This window comes from Lithobates pipiens, unplaced genomic scaffold, assembly GCF_037356315.1.
Source record: "Lithobates pipiens isolate NorthernLeopardFrog02 unplaced genomic scaffold, aLitPip1_a1.2 Scaffold_13, whole genome shotgun sequence".
Classification (NCBI taxonomy): Eukaryota; Metazoa; Chordata; class Amphibia; order Anura; family Ranidae; genus Lithobates; species Lithobates pipiens.
In genome coordinates this window covers 535,040,476-535,066,902 of record NW_027507718.1, presented here as the reverse complement: position 1 = coordinate 535,066,902, position 26,427 = coordinate 535,040,476, and the positions used below count along the sequence as shown (strand labels likewise).

Below are 26,427 nucleotides of genomic sequence, written 5' to 3'. Positions count from 1 at the left end.
CTAGGATCCCGAGGGACTTTGCCTCCTGAAATGTGTAACTGACCCCGGGATCATCTACAAGAACATCATTCAAAAACAGAAATCAGTGAGAACATTGTATGTGAGAAATGTCACATTGTATATATTGTGTAGTATGTGGTGATGGATATCAGTGTATATCACAGGGAGCATCATAGAGACTTGGTGGTTAGAACTTCTGCTCTGGAAATAGCATGTGCTGGTAAAAGAAGAGCCTTAGGTGGTAAGCTACATAAGGGAACTGACTGATGTGAGAATGCATTATGTAAATACTGGAGGATGATAGAAGAGAGATCACAGAGATGTACTGGAGGATGATAGAAGAGATCACAGAGCTGTACTGGAGGATGATGGAAGAGAGATCACAGAGCTGTACTGGAGGATGATGGAAGAGAGATCACAGAGCTGTACTGGAGGATGATAGAAGAGAGATCACAGAGATGTACTGGAGGATGATAGAAGAGATCACAGAGCTGTACTGGAGGATGATGGAAGAGAGATCACAGAGCTGTACTGGAGGATGATGGAAGAGATCACAGAGCTGTACTGGAGGATGATGGAAGAGAGATCACAGAGCTGTACTGGAGGATGATAGAAGAGATCACAGAGCTGTACTGGAGGATGATAGAAGAGATCACAGAGCTGTACTGGAGGATGATGGAAGAGAGATCACAGAGCTGTACTGGAGGATGATGGAAGAGAGATCACAGAGCTGTACTGGAGGATGATGGAAGAGATCACAGAGCTGTACTGGAGGATGATGGAAGAGAGATCACAGAGCTGTACTGGAGGATGATGGAAGAGAGATCACAGAGATGTACTGGAGGATGATAGAAGAGATCACAGAGCTGTACTGGAGGATGATAGCAGAGAGATCACAGGGCTGTACTGGAGGATAATGGAAGAGAGATCACAGAGCTGTATTGGAGGATGATGGAAGAGAGATCACAGAGCTGTATTGGAGGATGATGGAAGAGATCACAGAGCTGTACTGGAGGATGATGGAAGAGAGATCACAGAGCTGTATTGGAGGATGATGGAAGAGATCACAGAGCTGTATTGGAGGATGATGGAAGAGAGATCACAGAGCTGTACTGGAGGATGATAGAAGAGATCACAGAGCTGTCCTGGAGGATGATAGAAGAGATCACAGAGCTGTATTGGAGGATAATAGAAGAGAGATCACAGAGCTGTATTGGAGGATAATGGAAGAGAGATCACAGAGCTGTATTGGAGGATAATGGAAGAGAGATCACAGAGCTGTACTGGAGGATGATGGAAGAGAGATCACAGAGCTGTACTGGAGGATGATAGAAGAGATCACAGAGCTGTCCTGGAGGATGATAGCAGAGAGATCACAGGGCTGTACTGGAGGATAATGGAAGAGAGATCACAGAGCTGTATTGCAGGATGATGGAAGAGAGATCACAGAGCTGTATTGGAGGATGATGGAAGAGAGATCACAGAGCTGTATTGGAGGATGATGGAAGAGAGATCACAGAGCTGTACTGGAGGATGATAGAAGAGATCACAGAGCTGTCCTGGAGGATGATAGCAGAGAGATCACAGGGCTGTACTGGAGGATAATGGAAGAGAGATCACAGAGCTGTATTGGAGGATGATGGAAGAGAGATCACAGAGCTGTATTGGAGGATGATGGAAGAGAGATCACAGAGCTGTATTGGAGGATGATGGAAGAGAGATCACAGAGCTGTATTGGAGGATGATGGAAGAGAGATCACAGAGCTGAATTGGAGGATGATGGAAGAGAGATCACAGAGCTGTACTGGAGGATGATAGCAGAGAGATCACAGAGCTGTACTGGAGGATAATGGAAGAGAGATCACAGAGCTGTACTGGAGGATGATAGAAGAGATCACAGAGCTGTCCTGGAGGATGATAGCAGAGAGATCACAGAGCTGTATTGGAGGATAATGGAAGAGAGATCACAGAGCTGTATTGGAGGATGATGGAAGAGGGATCACAGAGCTGTACTGGAGGATGATAGAAGAGATCACAGAGCTGTACTGGAGGATGATGGAGGAGAGATCACAGAGCTGTACTGGAGGATGATGGAAGAGAGATCACAGAGCTGTATTGGAGGATGATGGAAGAGAGATCACAGAGCTGTATTTGAGGATGATGGAAGAGAGATCACAGAGCTGTATTGGAGGATGATGGAAGAGAGATCACAGAGCTGTATTGGAGGATAATGGAAGAGAGATCACAGAGCTGTACTGGAGGATGATAGAAGAGATCACAGAGCTGTACTGGAAGATGATTGAAGAGAGATCACAGAGCTGTACTGGAGGATGATGGAAGAGAGATCACAGAACTGTACTGGAGGATGATATAAGAGAGATCACAGAGCTGTACTGGAGGATGATGGAAGAGAGACCACAGAGCTGTACTGGAGGATGATAGAATAGAGATCACAGAGATGTATTGGAGGATGATGGAAGAGAGATCACAGAGCTGTACTGGAGGATGATAGCAGAGAGATCACAGAGATGTACTGGAGGATAATGGAAGAGAGATCACAGAGCTGTACTGGAGGATGATAGAAGAGATCACAGAGCTGTCCTGGAGGATGATAGCAGAGAGATCACAGAGCTGTATTGGAGGATAATGGAAGAGAGATCACAGAGCTGTATTGGAGGATGATGGAAGAGGGATCACAGAGCTGTACTGGAGGATGATGGAAGAGAGATCACAGAGATGTATTGGAGGATGATGGAAGAGAGATCACAGAGCTGTACTGGAGGATGATAGCAGAGAGATCACAGAGATGTACTGGAGGATAATGGAAGAGAGATCACAGAGCTGTACTGGAGGATGATAGAAGAGATCACAGAGCTGTCCTGGAGGATGATAGCAGAGAGATCACAGAGCTGTATTGGAGGATAATGGAAGAGAGATCACAGAGCTGTATTGGAGGATGATGGAAGAGGGATCACAGAGCTGTACTGGAGGATGATAGAAGAGATTACAGAGCTGTAGTGGAGGATGATGGAGGAGAGATCACAGAGCTGTACTGGAGGATGATGGAAGAGAGATCACAGAGCTGTACTGGAGGATGATGGAAGAGAGATCACAGAGCTATACTGGAGGATGATAGAAGAGAGATCACAGAGATGTACTGGAGGATGATGGAAGAGAGATCACATAGCTGTACTGGAGGATGATGGAAGAGAGATCACAGAGCTGTATTGGAGGATTATGGAAGAGAGATCACAGAGCTGTACTGGAGGATGATAGAAGAGAGATCACAGAGCTGTACTGGAGGATAATGGAAGAGAGATCACAGAGCTGTACTGGAGGGTGATATAAGAGAGATCACAGAGCTGTACTGGAGGATGATGGAAGAGAGATCACAGAGCTGTATTGGAGGGTGGTGGAAGAGAGATCACAGAGCTGTACTGGAGGATGATGGAAGAGAGATCACAGAGCTGTACTGGAGGATGATGGAAGAGAGATCACAGAGCTGTACTGGAGGATGATAGAAGAGAGATCACAGAGCTGTACTGGAGGATGATGGAAGAGATCACAGAGCTGTACTGGAGGATGATAGAAGAGAGATCACAGAGCTGTACAGGAGGATGATGGAAGAGAGATCACAGAGCTGTATTGGAGGGTGATGGAAGAGAGATCACAGAGCTGTACTGGAATATGATAGAAGAGATCACAGAGCTGTACTGGAGGATGATGAAGAGAGATCACAGAGCTGTACTGGAGGATGATGGAAGAGAGATCACAGAGCTGTATTGGAGGATGATAGAAGAGAGATCACAGAGCTGTACTGGAGGATGATGGAAGAGAGATCACAGAGCTGTACTGGAGGATGATGGAAGAGAGATCACAGAGCTGTATTGGAGGATGATAGAAGAGAGATCACGTAGCTGTACTGGAGGATAATGGAAGAGAGATCACATAACTGTACTGGAGGATGATGGAAGATAGATCACAGAGCTGTACTGGAGGATGATGGAAGAGAGATCACAGAGCTGTACTGGAGGATGATAGAAGAGAGATCACGTAGCTGTACTGGAGGATAATGGAAGAGAGATCACAGAACTGTACTGGAGGATGATGGAAGAGAGATCACAGAGCTGTACTGGAGGATGATGGAAGAGAGATCACAGAGCTGTACTGGAGGATGATGGAAGAGAGATCACAGAGCTGTACTGGAGGATGATAGAAGAGAGATCACAGAGCTGTACTGGAGGATGATGGAAGAGAGATCACAGAGCTGTCCTGGAGGGTGATAGAAGAGAGATCACAGAGCTGTACTGTAGGATGATAGAAGAGATCACAGAGCTGTACTGGAGGATGATGGAGGAGAGATCACAGAGCTGTACTGGAGGATGATGGAAGAGAGATCACAGAGCTGTACTGGAGGATGATGGAAGAGAGATCACAGAGTTGTACTGGAGGATGATGGAAGAGAGATCACAGAACTGTACTGGAGGATGATGGTAGAGAGATCACAGAGCTGTACTGGAGGATGATGGAAGAGAGATCACAGAGCTGTACTGGAGGACGATAGAAGAGAGATCACAGAGCTGTACTGGAGGATGATGGAAGAGAGATCACAGAGCTGTACTGGAGGATGATGGAAGAGATCACAGAGCTGTACTGGAGGATGATGGAAGAGAGATCACAGAACTGTACTGGAGGATGATAGAAGAGATCACAGAGCTGTATTGGAGGATGATGGAAGAGAAATCACAGAACTGTACTGGAGGATGATGGAGGAGAGATCACAGAGCTGTACTGGAGGATGATAGAAGAGAGATCACAGAGCTGTACTGGAGGATGATGGAGGAGAGATCACAGAACTGTACTGGAGGATGATGGAGGAGAGATCACAGAGCTGTACTGGAGGATGAGGGAAGACATTTTGGTGACATAATGATGGAAACATAAAAAGACATTTAATAATGAAGCTCCTTACCTCTATAGAGCATGGTCACTGACAATAAGAGAAGAGAAGACACAGAGTTAGGTTTGATCTTCCATTGATATAAAAGTTACTTTATACAGAGTGATGAGGATGTACCATGTGATCTGAGCCCCAGAAACCAATCAGCAACCAATCAGACCCGCTCCCAGACCCACATAATCACTAGGCCAAGGTTGTACCATGTGATCTGAGCCCCAGCAACCAATCAGATCTCAGCTCACTGTGGTCACAGGATAGAAGATATGATTTTTGTCAATGAGCTCTTATGGTGTTCATAGCTCTGATTTGATGTATAATCTGAGGACCATCTATATCAGTGCTGGTCAAAGTTCTTGAACTAGGAGGCCTTTAACATGCGATAAGAAAACTGCTTTGTTCTCCTTCAGAAGCAGAATAATAATATTCCAGGGTAAGAAAAGCAGCTCTAGAGTGTGATTGGACAACACAAACATGGAGAACAAACCTGTGGGTTGGTCAGTTTATCTTGTTGACTCGGCACAGTCCTTTAACTACATTGTTTACCACAATGGGACTGGGGGTGGGTTCAGTGGCAATTACTTAGGGTGTTTCACGTGGACCGATGTGACAGCTTCTGGTTGCTAAGGAAGCAGCCGGTGCTTGTACCCACCCCATCCCTACCAACCACTGACATCACCTAAATATGGTCACATGGGCATATTGGGGTAGTTATGTCAATACTATCTCCATTCTTGCCTTCATATTGCTGATGACATCTTTTGGAGCTGGCATTCGGCGAGTGGCGCCATGGAGTTAGGGAATTTTCTTTCAGAGGGTGCTGGGCATCATGGATCTATATCGTGGAACTTATCTTTTTTTTAATAAAGGCCTTGTCCAAAACTGCCCTTGTGCTTTTGTTTTTCCTTTACAATTTTTTTGTGAATGTTTACTATGTATCCCATGACTTATTCACATGGAGGGCAGTATCTGGATGACCCTTATTGTTAAAAGGGAGCTTCAAGATTAAAAAAAAAAAAAAACCCGCTCCCAGACCCCCACAACCACTAGGTCAAGGTTATGGGGAAGAAGCCTTTTACTTCATCCACATGGGGAGAAGGTGCTCTGCCTGGGGGATCATCTCCACCTTCTCTAGCGAGCCGGGCTGCATGCTCAGATAAGGGTTTGGTATGGAAATTTTGAGGGACTTTATATTTTTTTGAGAATGATCGAGACTAGGGTTCGTACCGGACTTTGGGGTTTTTGGGTCCCGAACCCGAACAATTGACTGTATGTTCGGGTTCGGGTCCGGTGTTTGGCAATGTAATGGCGCATTTTAAAAAGCCTTGCAGGGCAGCCAATCAACATTCGTTTAACTGGTGTGCCCTTAGAAGCCATCACAGCCATGCCTACTAATGGCATGGCTGTGATTGGCCAGTGCAGCATGTGACCCAGCCTCTATATAAGCTAGAGGCACACAGCACAGCACGTCACTCTGCTTTAGACAGTGTAGGGAAAGGTTGCTGCTGCTGTTTTGAGGAAGAGAATTAGATAGGAGTCCTGATTCTGAAATCTATTCTAATTAGTCAGCGATTTTACACTGCACTGAGAGAAAAGAGACAATGTAGGGGAAGGTTCCTGTTGGTGCTTTGAGGGAGAGAGAATTATCTAGGAGTCCAGATTCAGAAATCTATTCTAATAACTCAGCGATCTCCATAGATTTACCTGGGTGGGTTGCAGTGCTCAGTCTTCTTACACTGCCATGAGGCCAGTGCCAGAGAAAATCTTCTGCAAGCTCAGTGCACCAGCACTGCCTATGTTACTGTGAGATACACCCTGTACATACTCTGGGTGTATTCTGCTCTTCCAAAAACACCCATTTAGGGCAAAAAAATATATATTTTGCAGTGATTTCTGCATATGTGGAGGTGTGTGTTACACAATTTATATATTTTTCTTCTATTGTGCTATTCAAAAAAAAAAAAATGCAGGGCAAAAACATTTTTTTAATAGCATTTCCAGCATTTCTGCAGCTCTTATGCCACGTACACACGATCAGATTGTCCGGCATACTTAGTCCGCCGAAATACATTTCAGCGGACAATTCGATCGTGTGTGGGCTTCAGCTGACTTTTCCAGCGTGAAGTCCGGCGGACTAAGAAAGTATTTTTGCACTCCAATCTTCCCGTGGGACTTGGGTTTCAGCGGACAATACGTTCGTCAGTATGCTAGTACGGCAGACTAAGAATGACACATGCTCAGAAGCAAGTACGAAAAAGGAAGCTATTGGCTACTGGCTATTGAACTTCCTTTTTCTAGTCCCGTCGTACGTGCTGTACGTCATCGCGCTAGCAAACGCCGGACTTTCTGTGTGTCTGTGTGTGTCCAAGTCCGTTCGATAGAAAGTCCGTCGGATTGTATGTCGGACTAGGTACGCCAGACAATTCGCTCATTAGATACACCGTTTACATACTCTGGGTGTATTCTGCTATTGCAAAAACACCCATTTAGGGCAAGATCCTAAATTTGGAAAATATGAGGAGAACATCAAAGAAGGGACGTGGCCCCGGTCGTGGTGCTGCTGGTGGAGCTTCTGTTGCAGGGAGAGGATGCGGCTCCGGTCGTGGTGCTGCTGGTGGAGCTTCTGTTGCAGGGAGAGGACGTGGCTCCGGTCGTGGTGCTGCTGGTGGAGCTTCTGTTGCAGGGAGAGGACGTGGCTCCGGTCATGGTGCTGCTGGTGGAGCTTCTGTTGCAGGGAGAGGATGTGGCCCCGGTCATGGTGCTGCTGGTGGAGCTCCTGTTGCAGGGAGAGGACGTGGCTCCGGTCGTGGTGATGCTGGTGGAGCTCCTGTTGCAGGGAGAGGACGTGGCTGCGGTCGTGGTGCTGCTGGTGGAGCTCCTGTTGCAGGGAGAGGACGTGGCTGCGGTCGTGGTGATGCTGGTGGAGCTCCTGTTGCAGGGAGAGGACGTGGCTCCGGTTGTGGTGCTGCTGGTGGAGCTCCTGTTGCAGGGAGAGGACGTGGCCCCGGTCATGGTGATGCTGGTGGAGCTCCTGTTGCAGGGAGAGGATGTGGCTCCAGTCGTGGTGCTGCTGGTGGAGTTCCTGTTGCAGGGAGAGGACGTGGCTGCGGTCGTGGTGCTGCTGGTGGAGCTCCTGTTGCAGGGAGAGGACGTGGCTGCGGTCGTGGTGATGCTGGTGGAGCTTCTGTTGCAGGGAGAGGACGTGGCTCCGGTCGTGGTGCTGCTGGTGGAGCTTCTGTTGCAGGGAGAGGATGTGGCCCCGGTCGTGGTGCTGCTGGTGGAGCTCCTGTTGCAGGGAGAGGATGTGGCTCCGGTCGTGGTGATGCTGGTGGAGCTCCTGTTGCAGGGAGAGGATGTGGCTGCGGTCGTGGTGATGCTGGTGGAGCTCCTGTTGCAGGGAGAGGACGTGGCTGCGGTCGTGGTGATGCTGGTGGAGCTCCTGTTGCAGGGAGAGGACGTGGCTCCGGTCGTGGTGCTGCTGGTGGAGCTCCTGTTGCAGGGAGAGGACGTGGCCCCGGTCGTGGTGATGCTGGTGGAGCTCCTGTTGCAGGGAGAGGATGTGGCTCCGGTCGTGGTGCTGCTGGTGGAGTTCCTGTTGCAGGGAGAGGACGTGGCTGCGGTCGTGGTGCTGCTGGTGGAGCTCCTGTTGCAGGGAGAGGACGTGGCTGCGGTCGTGGTGATGCTGGTGGAGCTCCTGTTGCAGGGAGAGGGCGTGGCTCCGATCGTGGTGCTGCTGGTGGAGCTCCTGTTGCAGGGAGAGGACGTGGCTCCGGTCGTGGTGCTGCTGGTGGAGTTCCTGTTGCAGGGAGAGGACATGGCTGCGGTCGTGGTGCTGCTGGTGGAGCTCCTGTTGCAGGGAGAGGACGTGGCTGCGGTCGTGGTGATGCTGGTGGAGCTCCTGTTGCAGGGAGAGGACGTGGCTCCGATCGTGGTGCTGCTGGTGGAGCTCCTGTTGCAGGGAGAGGATGTGGCTCCGGTCGTGGTGCTGCTGGTGGAGCTTCTGTTGCAGGGAGAGGACGTGGCTCCAGTCGTGGTGCTGCTGGTGGAGCTTCTGTTGCAGGGAGAGGACGTGGCTCCGATCGTGGTGCTGCTGGTGGAGCTCCTGTTGCAGGGAGAGGACGTGGCTCCGGTCGTGGTGCTGCTGGTGGAGCTTCTGTTGCAGGGAGAGGACGTGGCTCCGGTCGTGGAGCTGCTGGTGGAGCTTCTGTTGCAGGGAGAGGACATGGCTCCGGTCGGGGTGCTGCTGGTGGAGCTCCTGTTGCAGGGAGAGGACGTGGCCCCAGTCGTGGTGATGCTGGTGGAGCTCCTGTTGCAGGGAGAGGACGTGGCTCCGGTCGTGGTGCTGCTGGTGGAGCTCCTGTTGCAGGGAGAGGACGTGGCCCCAGTCGTGGTGATGCTGGTGGAGCTCCTGTTGCAGGGAGAGGACGTGGCTCCGGTCGTGGTGCTGCTGGTGGAGCTCCTGTTGCAGGAAGAGGACGTGGCTCCGGTCGTGGTGCTGCTGGTGGAGCTCCTGTTGCAGGGAGAGGACGTGGCCCCAGTCGTGGTGATGCTGGTGGAGCTCCTGTTGCAGGGAGAGGACGTGGCTCCGGTCGTGGTGCTGCTGGTGGAGCTCCTGTTGCAGGGAGAGGACGTGGCTCCGGTCGTGGTGCTGCTGGTGGAGCTCCTGTTGCAGGGAGAGGACGTGGCTCCGGTCGTGGTGCTGCTGGTGGAGCTCCTGTTGCAGGAAGAGGATGTGGTCGATCTGTGCCAGCTACACGCACAAGTGAAACACCTTCCTCAGGTGCGAGTAGATGACAGAGCCTGCAGCGGTATTTGGTCAGGCCTAATGCGGCTGTAGGAATGTTGAGATCAGGACATGTACAGGCGATAGTAGATTGGGTTGCTGACAGTGCCTCCGGTTCCTTGACATTGCCTCCCACCCAGTCTCCTGATGAAAGATCAGAGTTGGCACCTGCAGCCAATGTCCATCAGTCTTTCACATCACCCCCTTGCAAATCATCCAAGCAGTCTGAGCCCCAAATCATGCAGAAGTCTCTTCTGATTTTTGATGATTCTGTTAGCAGGGTTTCCCAGGGCCATCCACCTATCCCTGACCCAGAAGTGGAAGAGATTGGGTGCACTGATGCCCAACCACTTATGTTTGAAGATGAGTACATGGGAGGACGTCGCAGTATGTCGCAGTACGTCGCAGCACGTCTCGGATGATGACGAAACACAGGTGCCAACTGCTGCTGCTTTTGCAATTGTGCAGCTCGACAAGGAGGGCAGGGGTGAAGACTGGGTGGAAGATGATGTGGAGGACGATGAGGTCCTGGACCCCACATGGAATCAACGTCATGCAGGTCACATGTGTAGTTCGGAGGAAGAGGCGGGGGTTGCACAGAGCCACCAGCACAGCAGAAGAGACAGCAAAAGCGGAGTGTCCGTCCCCTAGACAGTATGCCTGCTACTGCCAAACACAGCAAGGGACCGAGCACACCAAAGCCAGGTCCAAGAAATTCCCTAGCGTGGCAGTTCTTCAGACAATGTGCTGATGACAAGACACGAGTGGTTTTCACGCTGTGCAATCAGAGCCTGAAGCGAGGCATAAACGTTCTCAACCCGAGCACAACCTGCATGACCAGGCATCTGAGTGCAAAGCATGAGCTGCAGTGGAGTAGACACCTCGAAAACCAAGAAAGGTCTCTGGCTCCTCCTGCTTCCTCTTCTGCTGCAGTCTCGGCCTCTTCATCCATCTCTGTAGTGACAGTGGCACCTGCCAACCCGCAAACAGAGGATCTGCCAGCAACACTACCACCTGGGTCACCAACCATCTCCACAATGTCCAATGGAAGCGTTCAGGTCTCTATCTCCCAAACACTGGAGCGGAAGAGGAAGTACCCCCCTAGCCACCCACGATCCCTGGCCCTTAATGCCAGCATTTCAAAATTCCTGGCCTTTGAAATGCTGCCATTCCGTCTGGTGGAGATGTAGAATTTTAAAAGCCTGATGGCATTGGCTGTCCCACCGTACGTTGTGCCCATCCGCCACTACTTTTCCAGGCGAGCCACCCCTTCCCTGCACAACCAAGTGGGGGACAAAATCCGGTGTGCACTGCGCAACGCCATCTGTGGCAAGGTCAACCTAACTACGGATGCGTGGACCAGTGAGCATGGTCAGGGACGTTATATCTCCCTAACAGCACACTGGGTAAATGCAGTGGCGGCTGGGCCTGAGGCGGATAGCAGTTTGGTGCATGTCCTTCCACCACCGAGGATTGCAGGGCACTTCAGTTTCCCTACTGTTGCTAACTCCTCCTACTCCGCTTCCTCATCCTCTACCGCCTCCTCATCCGGTCAGTGTAACACCTTCACCACCAACTTCAGCACAGCCAGGGGTAAACGACAGCAGGCAGTTATAAAACGTTCCTGTTTGGGGGAAAAAACCCCACACTGCGCAGGAGTTGTGGAGGGACATGGAACAACAGACCGATGAGTGGTTGGTGGCAGTGAGCCTCAAGCCCGGCCTGGTGGTGTGCGATAATGGGCGAAATCTCATAGCAGCTCTGGGCCTAGCCGGTTTGACGCACATCCCTTGCCTGGCGCATGTGCTGAACTTGGTGGTCCAGAGGTTCCTTAAAAATTACCCCCATATGTCAGAGCTGCTGCAGAAAGTGCGGGCCGTCTGTGCGCACTTTCGGCGTTCTCACCCTGCTGATGCTCGCCTGTCAGCGATGCAGCGTAATTTCGGCCTTCCCGCTCACAGCCTCATATGTGATGTGCCCACAAGGTGGAACTCCACCTTGCACATGCTGGCCAGACTGTGCGAGCAGCAGCAGGCGATAGTGGAGTTTCAGCTGCAGCACGCACGCGTGAGTCGCTCTGCAGAACAGCACCGCTTCACCACCATTAACTGGACCTCCATGTGAGACCTGTGTGCCCTGTTGTGCCATTTTGAGTACTCCACCAACATGGCCAGAGGACACAGACGATACACCTCCCACAGAGGACAGCTTTTCATTGCCTCTGGGCAGCCTGGCACACATGAGCGATTACATGCTGCAGTGTCTCCGCAATGACCGCCGAGTTGCCCACATTCTAACTGGTGCTGATTACTGGGTGGCCACCCTGTTGGTTCCCCGTTACAAGGACAACGTACTGTCCTTAATTCCCTCACTGGAGCGTGACCGTAAGATGCACGAGTACAAGCGCACGCTGGTAGACGCGCTGCTGGTGGCATTCCCACCTGACAGCGGGGGTACGGTGGAAGCACAAGGCGAAGGCAGAGGAGGAGGAAAAGGTCGCCAACGAAGCCAGGGCACCGCCAGCACCTCAGAAGGCAGGGTTAGCATGGCCGAAATGTAGAAAAGCTTTGTCAGCACGCCACAAGAACCAGCACCACCAGCTGAGATGGAACGTCTTAGCAGGAGGCAGCATTTCACCAACATGGTGGAGCAGTATGTGTGCACGCGCTTACACGCACTGATTGACGGGTCTGCCCCCTTCAACTTCTGCATCTCCAAATTGGGCACATGGCCTGAGCTTGCCCTTTACGCCTTGGAGATGCTGGCCTGCCCTGCAGCCAGTGAATTATCGGAACGTGTATTTAGCACGGCAGGGGGCGTTATCACAGACAAGCGCAGCCGCCTGTCCAGAGCCAATGTGGACAAGCTCACATTCATTAAAATGAACCAGGCATAGATCCCACAGGACTTGTCCATACCATGTGCAGAATAGACATGTATACCGGTGTTGTGACCAAAACTGTCTGGCCATCGGATAGTGTCTGGCCCGAGGACAAGGAGATTCCGAAAATCTCGGAAGGTGAACGGCGCCTGCGCCGCGAGTGCAGATTCAAGCCCCACCATCCAAGTGGGCATACGGTAGCACATAGTAACAGGGCCCCTCACGGGCTCGCTTCGCTCGCCGCGCTTCGGGCACGGCCTCGTTTCGCTCGGCTTGAACCTCGGATGGTGTGGCTTGAACCTGGACTCACCACGCAGAGTCGTTCGTCTTCGGAGATTTTAGAAATCCCCTTGTCCTACATACTGAGCAAACGCAGTACAGGGCAGACACTATCCGACGGGGGACAGAATTCGGCATATCATCGGCCTTACCCAGCCATTGTTTTATTTTTGAACCAGTGTTGTCTACCTCGTCCTCCTCCACCGCCGCTTCCACCTACACCGCCACATTCACCACCACCTCAACCTCCTACTCCATATGGACCTCGTCCTCCTAGGTCAAGATTATAATTTTTCATTTTTTTTATGTCAAAGTATTTTATTTTCCCACTAGCTTATCCATTAAATTGAATATTTTTTTTCCAGAAAGGGCATTCTCACCATATGTGTGACATCGTGCCGTTGAGTTTCTGAGGTTCTTAATCACTTCCTGTACCTCTTCTTCTGAGAAAGGGGCCTCCAGAAAATATATATATTTTTTTTATTTATTTTATGTTATTTTAAGTTATTTCCCTATCCACATTTGTTTGCAGAGCACTTGCCATGCTCTTAACAACATTTCGTTGCCATTTGCCGCCCTCTAGCCCTTTCCATTACTTTTTTAGAGCCATTTTAGTCCTCAAAAGTTCGGGTCCCCATTGACTTCAATGGGGTTCGGGATCAAGTTCGGGATCAAGTTCGGGTCCCGAACTCAAAAACTTTTTTCCGAAGTTCGGCCGAACCCGTCGAACCCGAACATCCAGGTGTCCGCTCAACTCTAATCGAGACGTGTATGGTATTTTTTTTTCTTTGGGCAAGTGATTGGCATGATGATTGAGATGGATCAGCATTGCTGGACGTTGTGATGGATGGAGATTGACATTGTGGGACTTTTTTTTTTAAATTAAAGGACTTGTCATAAACGGTCTTTGTTTTTGTAAACAATTTATATTTTTTTCACCCAGTTTAAGGGTCTGGTATGTATTTTTCTTGGGGGGGACCCCATGATTTTTGTGTTATTTTAAAGTATGGAACCCCTTAAAATCCATACCCAAATCAAAGGGCCTAGTGTGAATTTTATAAGGGAGGAAGGTGAAGAGAAATGCATGTAGCGAGATGGTCACCGGGGCTAGTAAAGTTTACAGACACAATACAATAGGAACCCGTCTGGAAAAATATTAGCGCTCCCACTACACGGGATAAGGAGGATCCGGATGTTGGAGCATTTACTGATACAGAACTATTCTATAAAGGATGTGATGTCTGGGCTCAGACGGACTTTCCGAATGAACGGACTTGGCCACACACAATCACACCAAAGTCCGACGGATTCGAACGTGATGACGTATGACTGGATTAGACTAAAGAAGTTCATAGCCAGTAGCCAATAGCTGCCCTCGCGTTTTTGTCCTTCGGACCAGCATAGACACGAGCGGATTTCTCGGTCCGGCGGAGTTCCGGTGGAAAAATTTAAAACATGTTCTATTTCTAAAGTCCGCTGGATTTTTGGCAAGCAAAGGAGCCCACACACAATCGAATTGTCTGACGGATTCGTTCCGTTGGACCTTTGCTGTCAAAAAGTCCGGTCGTGTGTACGCGGCATTACATAACGTTTCAAGCAAAAAAAGGAAAAAATTTGATTTTTGAGGCACAAGTCACACATCAATGTGTTATAAAATGACAAATATTTGATTGTATAGTTCCATCAGTTACATGTAAATCACATGACACATTCAAATCAAACAAGGCCAAACAAACCCTCAATTGTCAAATTCAACCATCAATTACCAGACAACATAGCACCTTGGTGGCAATACCACCTACAACTTTCTCAGGATTTGCCAAGTGGTGGTATAGGATTGGATTTGTACAGATCTACGCGTTTCGTGGATAATATTTCATGTTGTTTAGGAGCAGACAGGGGGAGAATAACTGCTCTATAAACACCAAAAATAGGGTAAATCAAAAAATCAATAATCACATTTTTGTTTGGGGAGAATTTTGTCTTGCAGAGGGAATTTATGTTTTTGTGAGGTGATGGTAAAGATGTTTGGGTTCAACTCATGAAAGGGTTTTGGCCCACTCATTAAAGGTTTACTGCCGATTCATGAAAGGGCTTTGACCCATCGAGGAAATATTTTCCCTGGGCCCATCAATGTCTTAAAGTGACCCTCATACATCGGATCATTGTTAGCATCTAAAGTGTTACTGTGACGGGAGTCACTTTGGGCGGGGAGCCCGTGGAACCCAGAATCCCTTGGAGAGGTTGGGAAACCCCAAATGACCCAGCACAGAGCACACCATAGTATGAGACTATATACTATGGTGTGCTCTGTGCTGGGTCATTTGGGGTGTGGCTGTATTCCATTGTTCTATTGCGTCTGTCTGCCTTGGATATTATGGGATGTGTGTGTAGATTAGCTGTGAGAAGGGAGGGGGTGAATTCCTCCAACAACACCTTACTTTGCAGTATAAAGGAAATGAATGATGCTTTATATATACAATATATTTTCTTTCCCGATGTTCAGAACTAAAAAATATAATCAAAAATTATGGGTTTCTCTTTTAGCCTAATAAATATAAAATAGTGTATACCAGCCAGCAGGGGCAGCTCTCGGCTCCTGTTCACATCCACCAATCAGGGCAATAGAAGTCTACAGCCATTTGCAGCAACTGATCCCATTCAGAGAAGAGCAGGACCTGGAAGCAAAGCTCTCACTCACTGGAGGTGTTGGGTCATGTGATCAGTACGCTCTGGGGACGGGTTTAGTGGAGATGTATATGGGAAAGGACAGCGTATTACCCTGACCTGCTGATCTCCTTTCTATAGATAACTCCGGGATAAATCCCAGCTCAGACCTGGATGGAAGGCGGAGCGGTGGAGTCTCCCATCCCCCCCACATTACTCCCTGGACAATGATCTCCTCTCCAGGGACACAGCATGGACACAATGAGAAGGTATTGGGGATCTGAGAACCCTATTGGATGGTATGATGAGGAACGCCAATAGAATTACAGAGGCCATGACAGTTATGGAGGGAGCCCCACCTAATTTACATGGAGATATTTCCACCTAAACCTGGAATGTGTAGGAATAGAACAGGGGAGTCTACAATATGATACTCACTGTTGTCAGGTGGCCTATAAATATAATCTGAGTCAGATGCGGGACGACCTGCAAAGAGAAAATCATTTAGAACGGAGTTGATTCTCAGGATTCATCTTTACACACAAACACAAAATTTCTTCCGTCACATTTGTTTAGAATAATTTATCTTAAACCACTTGCCCCTCACCCACTAGACACGTGCGATTTGTTTCATTCCAAACTAAAATTTGGAAGCATTTTTGTTTTTTCTGAAATTCGGATGTATCTGAATTTCCGAATTAGAAAAGTACAGAATTTAAACGCATCCGAAATAACGGAAAAAGAATTTGGATGGAATTCAAATCGTTTTTATAAGGATTATCGAGTCTCCATACTGTATTCCATTTTGTTATACTGTATTCCATCTTCAAACTCTGTATGACCAAGCTAGAATTCTAACTGCTAAGACATAGATGCTCGCTATCTGGGAAATATGCTGTTTTCTTAGAATGCCCTTGGCCGCGAGAGTTTGTGCAAAGAAAGCCAGACTTACGGTCATCTCACATTCCCTTAACTGCGTCTGTGACCTAGAACGTCTGGATCACAGGCTACTAGCACAATGTTGATGAATATTGTAGTCTCACTCTTATCTCGTGTGAAGGTTAATGATGTGCTTAGCCATGAAGACACGATTTCTGCTTATTCTGCTTGTTCTGTCAATAAATCTGTTACTAGGAAAAGTTTGGTGTATAGCTACGAGGGGATCCCTGATTGGCTCCTCCACAGGGCGCTGCCCCTATTGTCTCAGCATATAACCTGTTGTATTCAAAACATTAAATGTAATCATTATTCACATACATCTCGTGTATGTGTCTTGGTTATCTCACCGGTGAATGGGACTCCCAAGTTCATCCAGACCACGGCCTAGGCAAGATAGGAAGAGGGAAATCGAGCACCTAACAGAGCAAGGACCTACCTTTACAGCTGGTACCAGGGAGTGGGGTCATCGATCGGCAGGTGAGTGACTACTGATTTATTTACCTTATTGGTGAGGATCTTTTGGTGTCACTCATACTGCCGCGGTGACCGCCACGTGCGGGACCTGTATTGCTGCTGTGCCTCCGCGGTGGGCTAGGCTGGCCCATCGGGAGAAGTAGAGGGCTCGTACCTAAAAAAGAGAGTCCGGCTAGGTTGGCCTGACTTAAAACTATTAAGTAAAATAGATTAAAAGAGAGTCCGGCTAGGTTGGCCTGACTTAAAACTATTAAGTAAAATAGATTAAAGAGGAACATTACAGGGAAGGGAAGCAATAGATTGCGCCCTCCCCAAATAAGGTCGGATGTTCAAGGGACGCCCGAAGGGTAATTTGATCAAATCAAACACAGTGCACATTTTATCTAGTCATGTAAAACGATTGTATGTGATTTAGTTGTTCATATTTTTCATTTTATCTGGTCATGTAAAACGATTGTATGTGATTTAGTTGTTCATGTTTTTCTTTCCAGGTTACGTAAGTATTTCAAACTTGCCTTTTCAATAGTTTTTTTGTATTTTGCTGTTCTTTCAATGTCTTTACCTTGGGATCCAGATTGCTGTGAAATTGTTAACCCTTGCCCTCGCTGTACTGTTGGTTTATTGTTTCTTAAACAAATTGATATCCTGATATTGATAGCCACTCGCCCAGGGGGATATTCCACTAGACTAGGAGAACGCCCCGTGTACCCCCAGGACGAAACATCTCCCATTGTCATGCTAGTCAGAATAAACCTGCATAGCCCAGTCAGTGAATCCCACCTCCTTGCTGAATCTTCCCTGGAAGAAGTTCAACAACAGGTGATTCGTGCCACTGGCTGCTATCACCTCTGCCCCCTTACCAAGCATCTCATAACACCCCCCCATAATGGGGAATATTGTAGGCAAAGACGGGACCCCTTATGAACAACCTACTCCCTATCAGTATGTGCGGATCTATAGTGCCCGGTCCCTATGTAGAACCATTTTGGAGTCAGGTTAGGGAAAGGTGCCAGCAATTAGGGATCCATGATATAGGTCCCGCGGGCCCCTGCAACACAGAAGATTGGCATGTAGTAAAAAAGATTTGTCAGTTACATAAGCACTCATACCCCCCCGGGAAGTGGGATGTAGATTACATGAAAAAATCTTGCAGGATATGGGAAGCCCCTCTAAAAATTTATAAAAAAAAGCATGCCAAAAATCATGCCCTCACAAAAGGAAAACCAATACCCTTGGCACCTATAACTACACCCCTGAATGCCCCAGAGATACCCCCTCCTTATGTCCTTGTCAAAACTGAAGAGGGCGAGGTTGCCCAGGCCTTGGCCATCTACCCCAGCCTTGGGGTAGACATGGCTGCCATATCCGCTGCACTGTACAACGCCTCCACCCCGCACCAAAGACAACAATGGGACAGGGAATCCCAAGCCAAAAGAGACAGGGAGGGCCAGGAGTACCAGGACCGAGTAGAAGCCGATGGGAGGGTGAGGGAGACCCCTGAGCAAAAAGACTTTAGGGAAGAGAAGGAACGGTTTGCCCTTGAAGTAGAGGCAGCCAGAGCTAAAATAGAACAGGGACATAGAATTTTGAGGGAAGCCCGAGCCGCCCTAGCACAAACAAAACGAGAAACAGAGGGAGACCCGGACCAGAGCCCGGGAACCTCCCAAAGCAGTGATCCCACTGAGGGAGAGGCTGTAGTCCTGAGTCCCGAAGACAATCGGGCCATGGAAAAACTCTCTAAGATGGGGGTGGTCACCAGGAGTAAGGTCAAAATCAAGTTGGCTACCGAGAAACCACTACCCGTACCCATACCAGCGGCAGGACCCATTATCTCACCTATGGCCACCCCCGTAGTTACTGATGAGGATGATGAGGACACCCCCGATATTAAGGCCCCCCTTATGACCATTGGTAACACAGAAATTCACCTACCCCTGCCCCTAAGCACACTGACAAAACTCAAAGAACTCTGTCCATCCCCCAGAAAACATCCTAGGGAAGCTGCCACCTTCCTGTTGCACCAGTGCGCCGGGTCAAATCTGGACCCGATTGATCTTGAGAGTATAATACATATTCTAGACCCCGACTGCCCCGACCCCCCAAAGGTAAAAGACCTGTTTAATGCCCATGTCCAGGGAAAAGGGGGCTGGCCAGTTTTCTGGAAAACCCGGGTCAACTGCTTGGAAGGCAGCTATGCTCACCACTATACCACCAACGCCTCCATTCAGAGATCCGAACTGTGCAGGAACTGATAAAAATGAGGCAGGAACAACTTTTGGCCGCTATCACTGGGATTTGTAACCTCATGTCCAATTCGGAGATGTGTTGCACCTTCATACACAACTTCACCGTTCCTGTGGAAAGTCTGTCGGTACCCGATTATTATGATATTATCAAAAGTCATTCAGCCCAAAGACAGACCCTCCTACAGGAAGCAAAAAACTTGGGAGATGATTGGAACCTTTTCTCGGGTACAGGAGGGTGGTTTGGAGGTATTTGGGGGGGCATACTGGGATTTTTTTAGAAAATATTTCTCGTATTAGTGATGATAGTGTTGTTGATAGTAATGTTCTATGTGATCGCCAAGTGTTGCTGCCTAGCAGCCTCCAAGGTTTCCCATCTAACAATAGCAACCAAGCCCAATGACGAAGAGAAAGCACTTATGGCTTTCTCTAAGGATGTCTGGTATAAAGGATGATCATAACTTCGTGCCAAAGTTATGATCACAGGAGGGATTATAAGGATTATCGAGTCTCCATTTTGTTATACTGTATTCCATTTTGTTATACTGTATTCCATCTTCAAACTCTGTATGACCAAGCTAGAATTCTAACTGCTAAGACATAGATGCTCGCTATCTGGGAAATATGCTGTTTTCTTAGAATGCCCTTGGCCGCGAGAGTTTGTGCAAAGAAAGCCAGACTTACGGTCATCTCACATTCCCTTAACTGCGTCTGTGACCTAGAACGTCTGGATCACAGGCTACTAGCACAATGTTGATGAATATTGTAGTCTCACTCTTATCTCGTGTGAAGGTTAATGATGTGCTTAGCCATGAAGACACGATTTCTGCTTATTCTGCTTGTTCTGTCAATAAATCTGTTACTAGGAAAAGTTTGGTGTATAGCTACGAGGGGATCCCTGATTGGCTCCTCCACAGGGCACTGCCCCAATTGTCTCAGCATATAACCTGTTGTATTCAAAACATTAAATGTAATCATTATTCACATACATCTCGTGTATGAGTCTTGGTTATCTCACCGGTGAATGGGACTCCCAAGTTCATCCAGACCACGGCCTAGGCAAGATAGGAAGAGGGAAATCGAGCACCTAACAGAGCAAGGACCTACCTTTACAGTTTTCTAATCACTTTTCAAATTCGAATAGTTTTCCAATTTCCAAAGAGAAGAAAATAAAATAGAAAATAAAGGAATAGAATAAAAAAAAAAAAAATCTGTTCGATTCCTTTATTTTCTATTCTATTTTATTCTCTTTGGAAATTGGAAAAACTATTCGTATTCGAAAACCATTCCAAATATCTTGACTGCCTTATGCTGGGGCTGGTGCATATGCGTAGAATACTATGGTTGAAAAATTGGTCAGCCGAAGAGCCCTGCAAAAAGCATCTGGCTAGTTTTCCTTTTTGTGGTGAACAGCTGTTTGGGGATGATCTGGATAAGTACATCCAAAGAATTTATAATGGGAAAAGTACCCTTTTGCCAGTTAGGAAAAGAAGTAAGCATATTTCATTTAAACGAGCCGCTTCGTCAGTGCCAGGAGCATCGGCCTTCAGGCAGTCTCGACGGCCTCCACCGTCAAATTCAAGCGGTAAACCTCAGGGTCAACCCCGGGGACAAAAGAAATCCTGGGGAAGGAAACCTACAAAACAAAATACTAAAGCCTCCTTATGAAGGGGCATCCCCGCTCGCTCGAGTGGGGTGAAGACTTTTGCAGTTCTCAAGGGTCTGGCAGGAAGAGCGTCAAGACAAATGGGTGGCTTCCTCAATAACTCTAGGGTACAAATTAGCATTCCGAGAGTCCCCGTCTCCTCGTTCTCTCAGATCAAACATTCCTAGGGATCCAGAGAAAAAGAAATCTCTCTTTCAAGCATTGGATCTTTTGTCTCAAAAGATGATATTGGTGGTCCCCATGGAAGAGCAGGGATTGGGGTTTTATTCAAACCTTTTCACGGTACCCAAACCAAATGGAGATGTCAGACCCATTCTAGATTTCAAAGATCTAAACCAGTTTTTGATTATCTGCTCTTTTCGCATGGAGTCAATCCAATCAGTAGTTTGCATCCTACAAGTGGGAGAACTGGCATCAATCGACATCAAGGATGCATACTTCCATGTGCTGATTTTCCCCACTCACCAGAAGTATCTACAGTTCGAGATAGAAAATCTTCATTTTCAGTTTGTAGCTCTGCCTTTCGGACTAGCTACTGCTCCTTGAGTATTCACAAAAGTTCTGGCGCCTCCTCTAGCCAGAATAAGGGCTCAAGGTATAACAGTTTTAGTGTACCTAGATGATCTACTCTTGATAGACCAGTCGGTAGCCCGCTTAGATCAAAAGTATGGTCACCACAGTTAACTACTTGCAATACCTAGGTTGGATTCTCAACCTAGAGAAATCTTCCTTAAAACCATCAAGGAGATTGGAATACTTGGGTCTGATCATAGATACAGCCCAGAAAAGGGTATTCTTACCCCAGGCAAAGATCAGTGCCATAAGGGAGCTGATTCAGGTAGTCAAGGCAAAGAAAAATCCTTCTATTAGACTTTGCATGAGGTTGTTGGGAAAGATGGTGGCTTCATTCGAGGCCGTTCCTTATGCTCAGTTTCATTCGAGACTGGAACAAGAAGGTCCAAGCTCTAGATTTCCCAATGTGCTTGTCTCCAAAAGTGCGCCAGAGCCTCAGTTGGTGGTTGATAACCAAGAATCTGCAGAAAGGAAAATCCTTCCTACCTGGAAGGTGGTAAAAACAGATGCCAGCCTTTCAGGTTGGGGAGCAGTCCTGGAAGAGGCGACTGTCCAAGGAAAATGGTCCTTGCCCATCAATATTCTAGAGATTCATGTAGAGCGCTTGGCCCTGAGGGCCTGGACATTCAGATTATGGAATTGTCCTGTATGGATCCAATCCAACGTGACCTATATCAATCACCAAGGGGGACGAGAAGTCATGTGGCCCAGTGTCATGAAAAGGTCCACCCGTTGGTGGCAGGCATGTACTGGCCATTGGGACTACCGGGAGTTTCCCGGTGGGCCGATGGCTCAGTGGGCCACTTTGAGTGACAGCCTTTCAAAGTAATGGCTCAAACAGGATCACAGGAGACCCCATGATACTCTCCTGTTCCCCCCATGCTGTCCCCCTCTGTCCTCCACCCCCCACGCTGTCCCCCTCTGTCCTCCACCCATACTGTGTCCTCCACCCCCCCACTGTGTCCTCCACCCACACTATGTCCTCTACCCCCCACTGTGTCCTCTACCCACACTGTGTACTCCACCCCCACTATTTCCTCCACCCCCCACTGTGTCCTCCATCCGCACTATGTCCTCCACCCCCCCATTGTGTCCCCCTGTGTCCTCCACCCCCCTGTGTCCTCCACTGCCCACTATATCCAACGGTGTCCTCCACCCCCCTCGGTGTTCAACTGTGTCCTCCCCCCCCACAGTGTCCTTCTGTATCCTCCACCACCCACACTGTCCCTCTGTGTCCTCCACCCCACTCTCCAACAGCATATATATATTACTGTTTTTGTGCATGTTCGCAAAATTAAAGTGGCCCGGTCTGGATGAAGTCCAGGGCCAAATTTTTGTCCCAGTCCAGCCCTGGTTGGTGGCGCTGTTGGTCTCTTGGATTGCAGTACCAGTGTCCACCAGCGAGTGTCTTCTAACACCCAGGGCCTGTAATAAGAGGACCTACCTCCTGGTGGCACTGTTGGATCCTTGGGCTGTAGTACCGGTGTACACCAGCGGGTGTACTCCGGCAGTGTGGAGCAGACAGCACCTTCTGCGCTCAGATGTTACGTGAGGTTAATCATTGGCAGTCTTATAAATACCCGGAAAGCCCTCACATGCTTGCCTTGGTATCTCTCTCTCCATATGCCCTAACCTTGTTGCCTGTACTCTGACCTTGATCCTGCATCTACCCGGCCTGATCCCTCCTGATCCGGAGCCCATCCTGGACCTGTCCCTCTTGTCTCCTGTTACCTAAAGATCCCTGCTCTGCAGCCCATCCATCCGTCCTTTCCCTCTCCTGCTGGTTTCCCATCCTTACCCATCTACTGATTCCCCGGTGTATGACCTCAGCCTGGCTTTTGTTTAGGACTCTGGTATTTCCCATTTATTGTATATATTACTTGTTGTTTGTGGTTGGTAGTGCACTGTTTGTTTTCACTTTCTTGTCACTTATTATAATAAACACTATTGTTATTTCACCTACATGCATTTTTGGGTTTCCTCTGTGCAGTCCACACAGTCTGGTCTACTAATTCCCTGATACCCAGAGAGAGGTGAATCATAATCTAACTTGGGCAGAAAACAATGTGCCTTGCCCGTTGGCAGTCTTCATTCCAGGAGTGGAGAATTGGCAGGCGGACTACTTGAGTCGCCAGCAGTTGTTCCCGGGAGAAAGGTCTCTTCACCCCGATATCCTCCTGACAATATGTCAAAGATGGGGGATTCTGGACGTAGATCTGTTTTCTTCCAGGTCCAACAAGAAGATCGACAACTTTGTGTCAAGAACAAAAGATCCGCTAGCTTGCGGACCAGATGCCTTGGTACGCCCGTGGAATCGGTTTTCAGTGATTTATGCATTCCCTCCTGTTCTGCCGCTTCCACGACTTCTTCGCAGGATCAAGCAGGAAGGGAAGTCGTAGTTCTTGTGACCCCGGCGTGGCCCAGGAGATCTTGGTTTGGAGAGATCATAAAGATGGCGGTAGAGGACCCATGGACTCTACCTCCACGTCCGGGCCTTGTCTCGCAAGGTCCGGTATTCCATCCTACCTTACAAATGCTAAATTTAATGGTTTGGCTATTGAGACCCACATTCTGAAGAAGCGTGGGTTTTCAGGTTCAGTGGTATCTACCTTGGTTAATGCAAGGAAGCCGCCTCCAGAATCATATATTATAGAGTCTGGAAGGTAAATGTCTCCTGGTGTGAATCCAGGGGTTGGCACCCCAGGAAATATGTCATAGGTAGAATCCTTGACTTTCTACAGATGGGGTTAGAAATTACGTTGGCCTTGAGTACTATCAAGGGCTAGGTCTTGACCTTATCGGTATTATTTCAGAGACCCCTTGCTTCGCATTGTTTGGTTCATAGCTTAATCTCCGGTTAGGTTACCTCTGAACCCTTGAGAATTGAATTTTGTTCTGTCAGTATTAAAGAAACAGCCTTTTGAGCCGATACGACATATTCCCTTGGTCCTTTTGAAAAGGAAATTCGTTTTTCTGGTAGCCATATCCTCTGCAAGAAGGGTATCACAGTTGGCTGCTCTTCCCTGTAAAGAGCCATATTTAATCATTCACAAGGATAAGGTGGTATTGCGTCCTCATCCTAACTTTCTAAACCAGGATATTGTTCTACCTTCATTCTTTCCAGAACCCTGTTCTACGGAAGAAAAGTCACTACATTCTCTTGATGTGGGGAGAACAGTCTACTTGAAGGTGACCTCTCAGATATGAAAAATTTATGTTTTGTTTGTATTTCCTGAAGGTCCTAAAAGAGGACAGGCAGCATGGAAATCTACTATTTCTAAATGGGTTTGACAAGTAACCGTTCAGGCTTATGGTTTAAAGAGGAGGATTGCACCCTCTCAAATCAAAGCGCACTCCACTGGGACTGTTAGTGCTTCGTGGGCAGTACATCCCCAGGCCTCCATGGCTCAAATCTGCAAGGCCGCAACTGGGTCTTCAGTCCATCCATTCACCAGATTCTATCAGGTGGATGTAAAGGTCATGAGGATGTCACTTTTGGGCGCAGTGTACTGCAGGCAGTAGTATAAGTCCTCTGGTCTCTTGGTGCCCTACTTTTGTTGTGTCTCCCTCCCCTCAGTTGCCATTGCTCTGGGACATCCCATATAGTAATTACTGTGGCTCTGTGTCCTGTGATGTACGATTAAGAAAATAGGATTTTTATAGCAGCCTACCTATAAAATCCTTTTCTTGGAGTACATCACGGGACACAGGGCTCCCGCCTCTCTTTCTGGTATACACGTGTATTGCTTTGCTACAAAATGTGAGGTACTCCCAGTAGTGGGAGGGGTTATATAGGGAGTGGACTTCCTGTCTTAGAGTGTGCCAGTGTCTATCACCTGAAGGTGGCCCTATAACCCACATAGTAACTACTATGGCTCTGTGTCCCGTGATGTACTTCAAAAGAAAAGGATTTTACCGGTAAGCTGTTATTAAAAAAATCCTATTTTCCACTATTCAAAATTGATTCAAATCTTTTCAAATCGATCCGAATTCGAAAAATTTTAATTGATTGGAAAACGAATGAGTGAAACGAATTCCGAAAACAAATTAAACAAATTCAACTAAATAAATTTATGTAACTAACAAATCAAAACTAATTTTTTTTCATTCTGCACATGTCTATCACCCGCGGTACATCTACTGCGGGCGGGCGGCAGCTACGGGGGAGGTGACATACCCATACATCGCCGCCTGTTTCCAGGTCTGGCACAAGTTTGTCAGCAAGTTTCAGCCAATGATTTTGGCTGTACACCTGCTGATCGGCTGTGTCCAATCACAGCGCAGAGTTCTGTGTTTACAAACACACACAGAGCTCTGTACACAGACAGCAATCTGGCTGCTTCTTCTCCCTGAAATCCACTCCAGGGAGTCCAGGGAGAAAAGAGCAGCCAGATCTGTAAGAGCGGCACATATTACCCACAATACACGTGTTAGGCACACAGTGAACCCCTGAGATCCCCCCTGATGTTAGCCCCTTCCCAGCCAGTGTCATTAGTACAATGTACAGTATTATCACTGATCTCTGTATTAGTGTCTCTAGTGATTGTCAGTGTCAGGCAGCTTCCCTCCCAGCCATCGTCTGTTAGCACCAGATTGTCCACCACACAGTCACACTATACGATCCCCACCATTACATTTTAGCCTAAATTTATGAAGAAATTTGAGTTTATAGGATAAGTTTTATAACAAAAAGTAGAATATATTGTTTTTTGTTTTTTTATTATTTATATAATATATAATAAAAACCCTTGTGGTGATGATGAAATACCACCAAAAGAAAACTCTATTTGTGTGAAATAAATGATATAAATGTAGTTTGGGAGAAGTGTTGCATGACCGCACAATTACCAATTACAGGGGAAGTTCCCCTTTCCCACCAGGGTACATCTTAGTGCCGCCGAATGATGGAAACAGAAAAATACATTTAATACTGAAGCTCCTTACCTGGGGGGGCCATGGCCACTG

General features: G+C 47.9%; 1 long non-coding RNA gene across 1 annotated transcript; it reads right to left on the bottom strand.

Moving 5' to 3' along the window:
- On the bottom strand, positions 1 to 26,427 carry LOC143976227 (uncharacterized). The gene is made up of 4 exons (XR_013272571.1): positions 26,407 to 26,427; positions 16,006 to 16,053; positions 4,973 to 4,990; positions 1 to 54 (listed from the first exon to the last, which is right to left on the bottom strand). It is a non-coding gene; the product is annotated as an uncharacterized LOC143976227 (long non-coding RNA).